Source organism: Triturus cristatus, chromosome 10 (assembly GCF_964204655.1).
Source record: "Triturus cristatus chromosome 10, aTriCri1.1, whole genome shotgun sequence".
Lineage (NCBI taxonomy): Eukaryota > Metazoa > Chordata > Amphibia > Caudata > Salamandridae > Triturus > Triturus cristatus.
The window spans coordinates 97,796,491-97,812,883 of record NC_140593.1 but is presented as its reverse complement, the minus strand read 5'-3'; the positions used below and the strand labels follow the sequence as shown (position 1 = coordinate 97,812,883).

Below are 16,393 nucleotides of genomic sequence, written 5' to 3'. Positions count from 1 at the left end.
ATTCACCGCCATCGGAGGACGGAAGATGAACCAGAGGAGCTTCTGAAAACAAACGTATTCCCCCCCATATTTTGACAGGGACACCACAGCATGCACAGACCCACCGTCAACAAACCGTGTACAGCTCCTATGCGCTTCCTCTGGCCGGCATGGTCAGCTGCGCTGGCAGAAGCCGTCGATAATCCTCCAGGAACGCCTGAATACCTTCTCCTGGTCTTTATTTAGACAGTTTTACAGACGCTGACTTTTCACTGACGAGACCACTCGATTGTGCTTGATTTCAAACATATCTCTTTTAATAGTCCCTCATGGTTCATTTTGGGGAGGGATGGCCTGTCGTTTGTCAACGAGCCTTTGGAAGTTTTCGAGCTGTTCTCTCATTCGAGTGTGTTCACCGGTCCCAGCCCGCATTCACCAAGATCACTTATGGCCGTTCTTATGCATGCTGTATGTCGGCTGGCGGGAGCCCTGCTTTGTACCCCGTGACTCCTCAGGCTGCCGCGCTGGGCTGCCGGACCGTCTTCCAGCTCAGCCCCGCACCCTGCTTTCACAGGAAAATCTTGTTTCTGGGGCGGTAAATCAGAAACAACGGTGTGTGCGTTGTCAGTGAGAAAAAGCAAAAGAACCACACCAAAGTGCATAATATTTTTGAATGTTCTAAGGTTGTCTCAGCCTATTGTGATATTGGAGAGCTGCATCTTGTGGCACGTGGGGTGTTTACACTACCCTCGCCCTAAAGCTTAGGTGGTGCCAGCTCCTCCTGCCTGAGCAGGGCACCTCGGGGAGCTGATGCTTTTGCTTCGGAGTTTCGCTCGCTCGCCCAGGTTGTTTCTTGTCGATCTGTTCGAGTTACTGGGAGGCCATGACGGAAGGGAATGCTCGTGTGTACGGTTGTGTAGGTACAGTTGTTGGCTGTTCAGTTTCCGCTCATCTCACCATGCTATCCTCCCACCAAAACGTCAGCCTGTATTTGTGTATTGTGGTAATTTTTTAACATACATTTTTATTTGAAATGGCCTACTTCACCATTAAGTTTGTTAATGTGGGCTCATGAATTTCTGCATACTGCGGGTTAAAATTTGTAACAGCGCAAATTTTATTAACTTAAATACAGGTGAAATAAAAAAAGGCCAATTTTGCACAAAATGTTACTGCTGCTGCCACGGGCCACTCATTGGAGGATGTGACTGGCTCCACTTGGCAGCTGTCTCTAGCAGTTCACCCCTTCCTCTGCCTCTCAGCACAACAACGCCTCCCCTCCCAGCAAGACGGCGTGAGCCACAGCAGACCTGGCCACCATGCTTCACCTGGATTCTCAATCCCCTGCCCCGCACAGCTATTGGCCACACTCTTAACCCCTCCCGTCTGCTGATGAGGGAATGAGTGCAGACTGTGACCACCTCCTGCTCTGGAATGTCTGGTCACTGGAGCTCAAAGAACCGGATAGCAGCACACAGGAGGCAGGCTAAAAATGTCCCTATGAGCAGGCTCTCTCCAAATGTTTTTTTTTTTTTTGCACGCATTTGCAATGCAATAGGTTTTGCATTTGCAAAAGTTTAAGATATTGGCATTGTACATGACAATGCCTTTTATTTTTCTGTTTTAAAAACGCATAAATAAAAGGCATTGTCATTTACAATGCCAAAAGCTCAAACTCCTATAAATGTGAACCCTATTGCATTGTAAATGCATGTTTTAATCTCTTCCCAAGCTTGGAGCTTTTGTTTGCTCTATGTATGAGTATTTATTTTCACATTTTTCTCCAAAAATGTATAACAAAAACTATGTAAGAGTGAATTCAAAGACCTGTATTATAAGAAAAGGCATTGTATGTTATTAAAATATACATTTGATTTAAAATCATTGTGAATTTTTGGAGAAAGATGTTGGATCCGCTTCATATATTGGGGGTTGGGCGGGTTTGGTCATAGGGCCTGATTGTGCATGGTGGGGGTTGGCTGTCCATGGGGTTTGGATGCAGGCACTTGCATGGCGGGGAGTTGGGTTTGCGAATGGCAATTAAATATTTTGCTTTAAAAAAAAAAAAACTAGAAATTCACTGTAACGAACTGCTGAGTGGCATTCTAGTTAGGTCAAGGTGTTGGTTATAAATGCCGTTATAAACGTACAAAGCCACTGAAATTCACCAGTTATGGTTATCTCAAGTAACTATAACTCATGCCCTAAGGAACTATAACTTGTGCCCTCGCCATGCACTGCTAGGAACCTCACATATTACGTCACTCATGACACCTATGAAATGATTGATAATTCCACTGCAACATTTCCAATGACATGGATGAGAAAACTGCATGACTGGGGCGCGAGTTACCTTAGGGCTCGAGTTAGTTATTTGAGCTAACTGTAACTGGTGAATTTCAGTTCTTTTGTATGTTTAAAACTGCATTTTCTTTAACTGACATATTCGTCTAACTGTAACGTCACTTTAATATATATATATATATATAATATAGTTTTGCCACCTACATATGCCCGAAGACTTCTAAAGATTCAGCCAGCACCCACCCCCCCCCCCCAAATTTTTTTTACATATCCATCACCTACCTTTCTAGTTACAATACAATAAGCTTGTCCATACGGTATAGCCATTCATCTAACCCAACACTGAGGTGACCCACTCCTACGTCTTCCCCAAGTAGTAGAGTTTTCTAACATCCCTCAATCAATCCAGTTCAGTGCTAGTCATCTAGGTGGAAGCAGAGTGCTCTGGAGACCCTTGCACGTTACTGCACACATCTGCCTCCAGTTAGTTGCAAAGGCTAATGGGGTTCAACTCTTATAGCTGACCAGTTGTTGCATGGCCTGGATCTACCTGCGCCTATAGCACCCCGGAGCGCGACGGGGTCTCCCTGCTCGTTAGCTTACCTGTCCTCGAGCAGTGTCCGACCACGTGCCATTAATTTTAAGACCTTTCTAAAGGAGGGAGCCTCAGACCAAGCAGCACAAAAGGTAGTGGGTAGCCCAGAATTTCTTTCAGTAAGGCTGCCACCCCTTCCCAAAAGGGGCACACTTGAGTTCTCCAACCACACATGCCGAAGCCCTGCAGTCCAGTGTCGATTTAAACTTTCGTTTTTAATATTTAACTATCCTACAATGCCTGGATGGGTAATATAGATTTAAAATGAAAGTCTACATTTTCAAGTCACATAAAACATTAGTGTTTCCCTTGCGACGTTGCTGCGACGCTTTCCCATACTTTTTACAATCGGCCATTTTCTTCAATTGGGTATTTTTCCTTAATTTTTTTGGGGAGCTATCAGAAGGGATGTGCTCAAATCCTTTTCACTTCGCTTCGAGGTTTCATCACACCGTGCCTAATTCTGCCACACCCCTTCACCCTCCAGACAGTTGACGGGGAAGGCGCGTGGGTGAGCCGAAGCAAAAGCAAGGGTATATATAGCTAGCTATGGAGGCAGGAAAGGAGAAACAACGTGTATTCCCGCACCTTTCCGTAGCAGTCTGGGCACACAAGTTAACGTCCTCGGCAGGAGGAGAGAAAATGAAAAAGGCACGCAGATAAACTGCTGCTGAAATAGCTGAGCTCAGTTTATTTACCTTTTTGACCGCTCTATGCCGAATTGGCTCTAATCGCCCGCTGGAGGTACAAAGCACATCTGAGAAAGTGTTGCCCCTAGCAACACGCTACTTGTAGGTCACTATATTTTTTCACATTCTCCAATCTTAGTGGAGATTTGTGGGTGGTCACTGCGTATGTGGGTGTAACATGGCTTGCGTTGTTTTTAGTTAGAAAATCCCTCCTCCCTGTATCTTAAAAGCTTTGTATCGTGTTGCTTTAAAATTAACAATAGTCTTGATATTTTTCTTGTAAATGCTATAGCAGTTTCAGCTGTACTCTGCTGTTAACATTTGTATGTGCCTCATACACAAACCGAGGCTAACAATTACATAATTCTTCCTATAGCACTGATGACACTGCACCTGTAATTTGTTATTGGTTTCACTTCTCTGTGGCCATCCATGTCTGCAACAATCTCAGTGGGGACCATAGTGTGTCAGACCTGTACAGGTCTGATTTTTACTTTTTAGTGCTGATTCTCCTTGTGCTGAGGTTTTTCTCCTAAAGCTAGCCTTGTGAGAAGTGGGATGTGGTTTTGAGTTAAGAACCCTGTGATCGTCAGTTCGCAGCTTCTGCATTTACATCTGGTTTGGTTCCTGAAGTCTGAGGCTGTTTTGCCAACTGCCGGGGTGAGTAGGTAAAGTGAGTTTGCCTTGGGGTGGCAGATAGTGACACCAAAGTCTGTATGCTGGCCTCTGAACAAAATAATTCCATTCTGAACCCAGAGAGATGCTACAAGATTAAGAGTCTGATTACGAGATTGGCGGTCCAACTGCTCAAAAACCACACCTGCCAGTAGTCCACCGTGCTGGCGGTCTTTAGATCGCCGTATTGTGAGTTGACCACAGTACCGGTGGTGTGGCTATCTTGTGGCGACGGTGAGTTTTCCCCCAAATGTGTGAATGCCTGTCAACATTCAACTGCCTATGTGTCGGATGTACACATATGCATGGTACTTGTTGAAAAATACCACGTACCCATTGCCAAAGTCGGGCCCATATGTGGGCAGTCCTGGCAATGGGTATATGGTACAAAAAGGCTCACTTGTATATCGTCGCAAACAGGCTCTTAATCCTCAGGGGGAAGGTGCTGCTGTGAAGGGGAGACCCAAAGAAAGAGATCCACGTCGTACTCTGTCTGGAAGAACAAGAAAGGGGTGAGTATGCAAGTATGCACCCCAAATCCTTTTTTATTTTTCACCACCTTGAAGCGGGACTGCGGTGGCCAACTGATGGAAAAGCCAACTCTTAATACGGACAGCGGTAGAGAACCTCAGTACGGCCCTATGGTAGCTACCTTTCCCCGACCCCCGAGGCCGGCGGTCTGCTGGAGGTCTTCGGAAACGCCATCTGTCCAACTCCTATTACAGTGTTGGACCACCAAGCTTGCCGCAGTCAGGCCGCCACAGCCGGTATGGTGGTCCACAGACCAAAAACTCGTAATAAGGCCTAACTTGGTCTGGACTCGCATGAGTTGCTCTGCACAGTATCCTCTGCAAGACTTATTCCTTTCTCTGCTATTGCTGCCCTTTTCTCGTGTTAGACTATTTTTTAGCTGAGATTGGTTCTTTGGCCCTCTTACTTTGTGTTGAGTTGGAAAGTAACTGACATGTGCCGGTTAGCAAGTTTTCCCATGAAGATTAGAAGCACTGTGTGTACATTGCCTCTAGATCCCCACTTACTTTTTTCAACCAAGGTTTCTGATTTGAGGCACTTACCCCCTCTTTACAGATTATGCAACCAGGGATATGAAATGCCCACACGTTTGTTTATTAATTTGTAGAAAATGAACAATTGCGGTGTAGTCTCTGCCCTGACTGTTCCAGTTCTCATATTGTATTGTCTTGCACTGCTTAATATGCTTCTTCCTTTTTGCTGTTTAAGTTCTCTTCCCTTTTGTAACTAGGTCATTGCAATGGAAATGCCATAAATAAAATACAAATATACAATTAATGATATATTCCTACAGTTGAAAGTAATTGAGCTAAAAGTACTACTTGCTAACTCTTCCCTATTGCCCAATTTTTTATTTTTCTTTGTGTTTCAGCAGTTTATTTTCAAAAACAAATAATGGTATGTTTGATTGATATTAATAAAATATTTGTTCCAGTATTAGTAACTTGAAAAACAATCTTGCAGCGCCTTCACTTAACAAGACCTCATGAGACCTCAGCAGGTGGTCCAAATTCATCCAAAATACTAATCTTGTTTTCCCATGCAAGATAGTGAACGTCCTGGGAACATATATTGTAGTCTTATTCTCAAATGTTGGTGTTGTGATTCCGGATGTAGATGGGAATCGGTGGGTGCGTTCTGGAGTGGATGATGGACTACTGAGGGGACTGAATCAAGAGAGATGCCCTGCTTTAACAATTTAACAAAGAAGTTCTCATAAAAATCCATGCTTTGCCCCTGATGTTCAATTAATGTTTCCAGTTCCTGTGAAAGGAGGAGAGTATCACATTTCCTGTCTGCAGTGCCCTTTTTTGTAAGAAGCAACATTTTCTTTACCCACATGGGTCCAAGAAGGAAGTCCATCTGGCAGGTGACAATTCAGGGGCCTCTGTTGTTCACTTGGTGTGGGCAATAAGACCTTTATGCTCCTTCACCCTAAGCCTCTTCCACAAGTCTCTGTCTAAAAAATGTATAGGTATTGCATTGGTGCCGTTTTGTTTGTTGAAACACTGAGTTATACTACACTCTTCCCTGCTACTTGATCACATTTTTTAAAAATTTATTTAGAACGTTTTATATAGCGCGAACATGACCCTAGAGGGTATCGGAGCGCTTTACAGAGGGATGTGACACATATGATAGGGGACAATCATGGCAAAATCATAATGATAATAGCAAAAGTTGCGTGATGACATGATAGACAAAAATAGCAATAGTTACATAACGACGTTATAGTGGGCAAAAGAATTAGTGGGATAAGGCGAGAAAGTCATCAGCGTGATAGTATAGAAGGTGACTCAGGACCACTTCTGGACTTTAGGACAGGCAAGTATTCATCAATAGTACTTTCATGTCCTTTTTGAAGGACACTGTTGATGGAATCCGTCTCATTTCCATTGGAAGGGCGTTCCAGGTTCTTGGGGTGATTCCTGAGAAGTAACGGTTGGGTTTTTTTAATTTTTTTTATTTCTTTGGTTTAAGTAGGAGGGTGCTAGAGCTCCTGGAGGTACTGGCACCACCCGACAGCTCAAGTTTTTTTGCGAGGTAGAGAGGTGTGTTGAAGTGAAGGGCTTTGGGGGTCATGCAGGCAAGTTTAAGGTGTATCCTGGCTTCGAAAGGTAGCCAGTTTGGTGTTTTCAGGTCCGGGGAGATGTGATTGTACTTCTTGGAGCCTGTGACGAGTCTGGCGGCTGCATTCAATGAGGCTCTGAGGGGGGCCAGTCTGTACTTAGGCAGACCGCATAGTGTTGCACTGCCGTGTTCCAATCGTGAGATGACTAATGCTTGTACTGTGGACTTGAGGTCCTCGGGTGGAAGAAAAGGTTTTAGTTTCCTTAAGATGCTCAGTTTGAAGTTCGCTCCTTTGGTAGGAGACCCAACTTGGTCCAGCCTGCTCAAGTTCCTATCCAACACTATACCCAAGGATTTCGTAGAGTCATGGTATGTGGTGTACAGTTGAGAGCAATCAGGTTTTTCTTGTATTCCTCAATGATGAGTGCATGCTTGGGTGGGAAAATAAGGAGGAATTCCGTTTTGAGCGTTTAGTTTGAGATGGTTCAAGGTAAGCCAGATGAGGGTTTTGTGTAAAGTTCCGTTGAGTGACTTGATGTCGTCAGGCGAGGAGATTTTCATGTACAGCTGGGTGTTGTCTGCATACATGTGGTACTGGATGTTGTCTGCATACATGTGGTACTGGATGTTAGATGCTTTTGAGGATTTCAGTGAGGGGTTCAATGAATAGGTTAGAAAGAGTGGGTGAAAGCGAGGAGACTTGGTGCACCCCCCAGGGTTCAGGGACTTGGATGGGGGAGGGTTTGGTTGGATTTAATTTTGTTTTCTATTATGGAGAAAGGGGGCAAGCCATTTTAGTACTGCGCCAGACAGCCCCATCCTATGTTCCAGAAGGCTCAGGAAGTTATGTTTGACCAGATCGAAGGCTGATGAAAGGTCTAGTAGGATTAATAGGCAGTATTCGTTCCGGTCAAGTAGGGTAAGCATGTCATCAACTATGTGAGTGATTGCTGTTTCGGTGCTGTGGCCTTGACGGAAGCCAGATTGAAATTGATCTAGTAGCTGGAATTCCTCAATGTGGTTACATAGTTGTACCTGTACACATTTCTCAATGAGCTTTGCAAGAGTAGGGGTGTTAGGGATTGGTCGGAAGTTATTCAGATCCTCAGAGTCTGCCATGGGTTTCTTGAGGATGGGGAGAAGTAGCCCGGACTTAAGGCAGTCAGGGATCTCACCTTGAAGTACGGAGGTATTAACGATCTTGATCCAGAGCGGAACTAGAGGCCTTATAGTTTCTTTGAAGAGATATGAGGGAAGGGGATCATTGAAGTGATTCGAGGGTTTCAGGGTAGAGAGAATGTTGAGAATGGAAGTGTCATTGAAGGTTGAGAATTGATTCCAATGCGCATTGTTCTTAGGGGAGTGGTAGTTAGGAAGAGGGGAATGGGGAGTTAGGTAGGGGTCTGGTAAGGATGATAATTCGAGCAAGGCAGATCTTGTATCCGATTCAATTTTGTTGGAGTTTTCGATGAAGAAGGCAGCAAAGTCCTCGCAATTAGGTTGGGGTCTGGCGGTGATTGTCGATTTGAATGGGTGTGTTGTTGGATTGCCGTTTGATCAGTTCAAACAGCATTTTGGGGGCAGTTTCTAGCTTTGTCTAGTTGGCTTTTGAAGAAGGTCACTTTTGCTGTTCTCATGTTTGTTGTACAGACTTCTTGCTCTCAGAAGTTTGAGGAGTCCAGCAGGTGGAAAGGATCTCCAAGCTCGTCCCGCTAGTCTTGAGTTGCGCCTGTCTGAGTTTAGACAGTCATTGAACCAAGGTTTGGAGTCTTTGTTGGATTTTCTTTTTAGTTGAAGGGGGGCGACTGCATCCAAAACATTTCGCATGGAGTTGTTGTAGTGATCGGTGAATTCATGAACATCTGCCATGAGCATGGGTGGGGACAGATTGCTGTGTGAAAGAGGTTGTCCATGTTAGCATTTTGCATCGATCTTTTCCAGTGTTTTCATTTCTTGGGTTGAAGTCTTTGGGTGGTCCATAGTTCAAGTATGAGGATGGTGTCGGGGTTGGAGATGATTAGATCATGGGTCGCGCCCAAGTTGTGTGTTGGGCTGTCGCAGAATTGAGTTAAGTTGAGGTCAAGTAGGAATTTTTTAAGACGGTTTACAGCAGGGGTACTCGTAGTACGGCCCGCGGGCTGCCAGCGGCCCGGCAAGCCTGTCTTGGCGGCCCGCGGACCTTTCAGACATCGTACCGGTGTTTTTTTTTAACAGTGTCAGCAAACACAGACTCTGCTCTGTGGGGGCCCGGGGATTCAAGCGATCGTCCGAGTGGAGCTGCTGGGGCTCTCAGAGGTGAAATACAACAAAGCCTCGTTATCATGCAAATGGTCTCTTAAAGACCTGTGAAGTACTCGGGTGGGGCTGTGTGTGTGCCCTGGAAGGGAAGCTGCCTCAGCTGCCACACAAGCGGGGGGGGGAGTGGTGACAAAGAATGACAAGAGGACAGCAGGGTGTGAGTCGGGTAAGGGGACAGAGGGTGACAGAGGGCAGATGGGAGAGACAGAGACAGACAGACAGATAGAGATAGAGACTAACAGAGACGGGGAGAGACAGATGGGCAGAGACAGGGACAATCAGATAGAGACAGAGAGGCAAAGAGACAGACGGAGAGGGAGGGAGACAGACGGAGAGGGAGGGCGACAGAGAGAGGGAGACGGGGAGAGAGAGGGAAACGGGGAGAGAGAGGGAAACTGGGAGAGAGAGAGAGAGGGAAACGGAGAGAGAGAGGGAAACGGGGAGAGAGAGGGAGACAGGGAGAGGGAGGGAGATGGGGAGGGAGGGAGACAGAGAGGGATAGAGACGGATAGAAGGAGAGAGGGAGGGAGAAGGAGGGAGGGAGGGAGACGGAGGAGGGAGGGAGGGAGACGGAGGAGGGAGGGAGGGAGACGGAGGAGGGAGGGAGGGAGACGGAGGAGGGAGGGAGACGGAGGAGGGAGGGAGACGAAGGAGGGAGGGAGGGCGATAGAGAGAGGGAGGGGAGAGAGAGAGAGATGTGTATGCCGGGTCCGGTGGCTCAGTGGACGAAGGCGTCCGCTGCAGGGACCTGTGTTCCACCTCATGGTCAGTTTTTTTGTTGCTCTAGCCCCGCCTCCTCCCCCCAATGACCCCGCCCCCAAGGTGCGGCCCTCGGCCACAAACCACACTGTAAATTTGGCCCCCAAGAGAAAGTTTGTGAGTACCCCTGGTTAACAGCTAGGTCATTCGGGTCATTCCAATGTAGATTGAAGTCTCCCAGGAAGATCTGGGGGCAATGCAGACCTAGATTGGATGAGATGGTTTCCATGGTTTGTTCAATCGGAAGGTTATCTCCTGGTGGATGGTAGAAGATGTGTAGGTTACCTAGATGATAATGCTGAGGTATTCACAAGATGAGAGAGGAGCGGACAGAGATTGTTTCGCTGAGAAACTGTTCTGGTAAATACAGGCAATGCCTCCCCCATACTCTTGGTTCTGTCAAGTCTGATAAAGCTGTGAGTAGGAGGAACTAGGATGTCAGGGACCGGACCCGAGGAGACATTGAGCCAATTTTCAGTGAGAATCAGGAGGTCAAGTTCTTGATCAAGGATGAGGTCAGCGATATCTGCGGCATGTTTTACTGCGGATCTGCAGTTGAGAAGGATGCATTTCAGGTGAGTTTTGGAGTCAGTGGGAGTAGACTGTGCAATGTGAACTTGAAGGAGGCTTGCGCTACTTAGTGCATTGGAGTTAAATGTGGGGATTCTATGCGGGTTTAGTGTAATGGTTTTAATGGCCTCCGGAGTGCCTGTCAGATTACTAGGATCTTTAGAAGGGGTTAATGGCATAGCTTGGATAGGTCTGGATGTGACTGGGATATCAGGTTGAGTGGTGTTGTAAGTTAGAAGAAGGGAGAAGATGTCCGGGCTAGAGAGGTGGTTCTTAATTCTAATGGGTCTGGATGTGGCGTTTGGGTAGGGAGTAGTGTTCCAGGACCGGAGCGGGGATGTATGCTTAGGGTCCCTCCTCGTCTCAGCAGGAGTGGGCGTCTTATGGTAATGCTTGGGCATTTGCAGGTACGACTGCGAGACCTTGTTGGGCAATAAGTCTCAGGCCAGTTCTGAGGTGATGGTTATGAGCTTTTGTATGTCATTTTTGAGTTTTTGTATGTCCCAGTTGATTAACTTAAGTCTGGAGGCCGCATAAGGCTGAGTGTAAGTGAGCGTGGGGGGCCGGGGGAGAGGGTCCAGTCCCGGGTGTGGTAGTAGTAGGTGGAAAATATGTGAGGATGGTAAGGAGAGGGGACGATCCCAGAAGAGGAGGTCTGACAGTGTTGGCCAGGTGGGAGTGTAGTGGGGGTAGAGGTTTTGGAGTGGTTAGAAGGCTTGGGGGGCAAAGGGGTTTGGTTTGGGGAGGTGTGAGCTGTACAAGGGAGCAGGTGAAGTCAGTAGGTGATGTAGTAGGATTCCTTGAGGGTCCGGAGGTGTGTACGAATGGCTGGAGTCCCATGGTGATATTGGAGGGACATTGTTAGCAGGAGAAATGTTTGTCGTCATTGGGCAAGAGAATGTTGTTCAAGGTCTCACGTGGAGTATCATAGTGCTTGGGATTTCGAATGCAGACTTCATGGTGGTCCTGCGAAATGGGTGAGGGATTAGAGTTTTCTGGAGTTTTGAGAGGGGCACTGTTGTTAAGGGAATTCTTAATGAGGTCAAAACAATCATCAAAGATTTCTAGGTTACAATTAGTGGCTTGTCTAAAGATAATCCCAATATTAAAAATGGATATGGTAGCCGTTGCTTTGAATGTGGGTGAGGTGACTACAGAGAGTCTTAAGCCATGAGGAATTTTCTTACAGGAGCAGATACTGAGTAGGGGTGGGCGGAATTTGAGTAGTTGTGCTACACAAAGCTCTGCGAAACGGTAAAAAATCTCGGCGAGCACGCAGAAATTCCGCTAACACGCAGAATTGCTTGTTCTGCCCGTTCGCGATGCTTTTTTCCTGTTTGCGAATGCTGTTTGCGTGCTCAGGGGGGGCAAATTTGCAAAACTGCAATGCAATCAGTTGGGGCACGCGCAGCTCCAATGCAAATGATTGACCTATAATGTTACCAAAAAATTAAACAAAATAATACCAATATGTTAAACCCCCTCCCACCCTAACCCTGGAATAGAAGAAAAAGGTGAAAAATAAGAATGCACGCTCCCTCCCCGCCACCCACATAGCCCTACCCCCACCCGGCCAAAGACAGGTGGCGATTAGACTGAAGGGTTCGCCTCAGGCGCAAGAGTGTCCATTGGCGCCAGGCTGGAGCCCTTGCCGGCCGCGGTAATAGAGATCTCTTTCATACCCAAAATGTGCCATAAACGGTGGAACCACCCTGTGAGTGTTGGATTATGTGTAGATTTCCAGTGGGAGAGAATGTTTTGTGTAGCAGAGCCCAATGCATGGGCCATTTGTTTCCTCCTCATGGATTTCTGCAGATAAGTGAGCGGGTTGGGAACTCCCAGAAGTACATACTCTGGAAGTCCGGGGATCTCCGTATCTAAACACTTGTTGAAGTCCTCAAGCACCAGGGTCCAATAGTGTGTCAGGTGTTCGCATTCCCAGAGGAGATGGACGACATTCCCCACCTTCCCACATCCCCTCCAGCAGACCGGGCTGTGTGCGCTGTCCATGCGATGCATGCGCTCAGGAGTATAATACCAATAGTACGCAAGTTTTGTGAAAGTTTCGGTGAGGCCTACATGAGTCGCAGTATGTCGTGCCCTATAGCAAATCCCCTTCCATTCTTTGCTAGTGAAAACACGACCAAGGTCCCTCTCCCATCGGGCCCGCCCTGCATGGTAGGTGTGAGTGTAGCGAGGTAGGAGCATCCTATATAGGTCTGATATGAGCTTCTTGTCGGAGGTACGTGTGATCAGCCAGCACTCAAACTGGTTGAGGTGTTTGTGGGCCCGTGATTTAACGTCTGGGTAAAAAGCCCAATGCCGAAGCTGCAAGTAATGCAAGCGCTCAGATTCTGGGAGGCCGTAATCTGCACGCAGCTGTGTGAAGGGTACCACTCCTTCGGCGTCGTAGAGGGGACCAAGTGCATGGCATCTGGTGGTTCTCCAATGGGGGGGAAGGAGGTCGCCACCATCCCCGGTCCAAAGTCTTGAGTTTCCGAAGAGGAGGAGTGAGCGGGGAAGGGAGGTTGTCAGTCCATGTCGCCTATTCGTCTGGTCCCAGACCAACAGGGTCGTGCGGGTGATATGAGAGGCGTAGAGGTTTGGGAGGCATTGGGCCTTTCAAAGGAAAGCGATCTTCATCAGGGAGGTGCCCGCTATAGCCCAGTCCTGAAAGAGCCAGTGTTTTTCGGATTCGGCTCCACTCCACCAGGTGCCGGAGTTGCGTAGCCTTATAATACAACAAAAGATCAGGGATCCCTATACCCCCCTCATCTGGGGGGAGGAAGCTGACCTGCCGCTTCATCCTCAGTTTGCGACCCTGCCTGATAAATTGCGAGAGTTCTGACTGCACCCGCTGGAGTCAGCGGGTGAGGGGTTGCAGGGGGAGCGTTTGAAATAGGTAGAGAAGTTTGGGGAGAATCGTCATCTTGACTGCAGCAACGCGGCCAAGCCAAGAGATCGGGTAATGTTTCAAACGTCGCAGATCCGCGCGGATGCAGGACTGCAGGATGGTATAGTTGGCCACCCTCATTGCCTGAAGTGTGGGGACTAGCTGGATCACAAAATAGGGGACCGTATCGACAGACCACTTTAGAGAATGGCGAGCCTGTAGGTTCGCTAGCATCTGGGGAGGCACGGAAAAGTTGAGGGCCGTGAACTTGGTAATATTAACTTTAAAATCGGATGCCTCCCGAAGAAGTCCAGCTCCTCCAGGAAGGCGCCCAAAGCAGTCGCCGGTTCTGTCAAAGTGACCAGAACATCATCCGCGTACAAACTAAGGGTGTGGGTGTCCCTGCCAAAGCTTATTCCCGGAATTCCAGGATGCTCACTGACTTGTTGTGCCAGGGGTTCCATATACAAGGCAAAGAGCAGGGGCGACAGAGGGCACCCCTGTCTAGTGCCTCTGTGGATGGGAAAGGGGGCAGACGAGTGTCTGTTCACTCGCACCACAGCTGCAGGGCTTCGGTAGCAGTTAAGGATACGGGTCCTCATCTTTTCCCCCAAGCCGTAACGGGACAGCACTTGCTCCAGGTAAGGCCAGTGTACGTGAACAAATGCTTTTTCCACATCGACGGCCAGGAGTAAATGTAAATGTAAATGTGTTTGTACTTGTATAGTGCACTGCCACCCCCAACGGGGGCATCCTGGCGCTTTTACTATATAATCACCCGGAGTAAAGGAGGCTTTTTCGATGAGGTGAAGCACCTGCTTTGTGTTGTCGCTGGTCTGTCTCTGGGGGATGAACCTTAGATGGCTTGAGGACATGATGTGCAAAAGCAATGTTACCAAACAAGATAGTAAATGTAAGTCTTCTTCTGATGTGACATTGAATCAGGTTAAAATTAAAAGTTACTATGATGAGAACCATAATTCATTTGACACTGGCTTCATTGTTGGAGACTGGGTTCTAATCAAAAGACCAGTCGGACTCCACAAAGGTGAATCCAAGTTTACTGCACCACTAAAAGTTATTCAGATGAGCAAAGGGTTGCTGTTGTTAGAAGGGAAAGGATGGTGGAATAGGATACAGCTGGTAAAATTGACTGGCAGAAAGCTGAAATTATTGTAAGGAAAATAGACTGACTGGTCATGTTGGTTACACCTTCTGATCTAGCCAGTAGTATCGGTCACGGTATTTACATGTCGCTTAACTTTATTGACAACGGTGATCCAACAGCTTCAGAGTATGATAGGTGAGTGGGTAGTTTTGACAGGAGCAAGAAGGGAAATGCGTTGAGGTCAACGGTTGCTTTTAGAGCAGATGTGGAGTGACTGTTGGGAAGGGTTTGGAATTGGACAGACGTGGTCAAACCATGAATTTGTACTACTTAACCCTGTTGATCATCTCATCTAGAGCTTTGCAGCCTAGAGGCACACACAGTTACTACAGAGACTAGGTTAAAGAACGTGTGAATGTTGTTCCTAACATACAGTGTAAGACGTCTGAGACCAGATTAAAAAAATACATTGTTTAACCACAGTAGTAATGCGCCAGATTTTTTATATGTGCAAGAGACACACTTTGTGTGGGTACAGAACATGGCTTATCTGGGTAAATCGCGTATCATGTGAGTATTATTTGAAGTCCACATGCAGAATGGAGCAATAACATGCCTCGCAAAAAAATTATTTACCAATGATAGCCAAAAGGATGTGGATGAATGTACTGGCAAATTGTCACTTTCTAGATTACTCAGAAGAGAAACTTAGTGTAGGCATAATGTGTAAGCACAATGTTATCCACAAATTGGAACTTTCATGCAGAAGATGGTTATGCTGGAAGTCCCGGCAGGAGCATATAGCAACCATTGAGAGAGTTGCACCAGGGCCCAGTGCGGCCCATTGAACCTTAATAACTGCTGTGTTTTACTGCCAAAATAGAAGTGAAATGGGCCATTTTTCTTGCTGGCATCCTTGCCATGTGACTGAGTCCCAGTAGAGACAATAATCATTGACAGATGTTTCTTTGAGGTGATGGACAAGAGACCGCAGATTACATTATTTTGTATAGGATTGTAGAAGTGTTTGGTCTTGGGTCCATTCATTTGATTTAGGGGTCTCCTGAAGCTGGATTTTGCTCTTCAGACTTGCCTGTTTTTTGTTCGACTTAGGGGTGCCCTCCCAGTTGCTTAGTTCAATATTCTTGTCTGGGGCATTAAAAACTGCTTTCTAATATTAATAAGATTAGGGAATGTAAACCGCAGACTATGTGGCCATATTGGGCACCTGTTTAATAAGGGAGCAGTTGAATATTTAATGAATGAGACTGAAGAGTATTTTTTTATGGTTGATTGAGACATTTTTGACCATGCAGACATGTTTATGGTAGGCTTGTATGCAAGGTATTGGGGGCAGAGCGATGGTTGATATTAAACTGGCATGTGAGCGTAGAGTGAAGAGTAATGAATGCAATTTAAAAGGAAGATTTTGGAACTAAAGATTAGAGGGGATTAAGATCTATCTGATTTCCGGCTAAGAGTGCTGGAAAGTAATACCAAATTACTGTTTGAAATCGCAGAGAATATACCACAAAAGATCAGGAGTGCCTTGTGTCAGACAATAAGAGCATGGCGAAGAAATGGTTGCATTGTGTAGGAAGGGGGAAATGAAGTAGATTTGTTAGAGTGTGATAAGACGGGGGCAAAGAGACAAGAATGATAGCGGAGATGTTTGTCCATAGTCGAAAAATAAGCTTCTTTAGTCTACTGATTTCATACACTGAACAGGGTGTAGGTGATTTTGAGAGATCATGAAAAGTTAGACAATTGATGGCAGAAACAAACAACTGGCTCTCAGACGCCACTATGGAACCCACTGGTTCCAAATGGAATTATTTTAGAATATTAATTAAAGCACTTCAAAGCATTAGAACTATGTACAGGTTAAGCACACAGACCTGTGGGGCTTCATGCCAAATAGG

General features: G+C 46.6%; 1 protein-coding gene across 2 annotated transcripts in view; it reads left to right on the top strand.

Moving 5' to 3' along the window:
- TOP2B (DNA topoisomerase II beta) overlaps positions 1–16,393 on the top strand; it is a 497,734-nt gene that overhangs the window by 17,881 nt on the left and 463,460 nt on the right. The window lies entirely within an intron of this gene.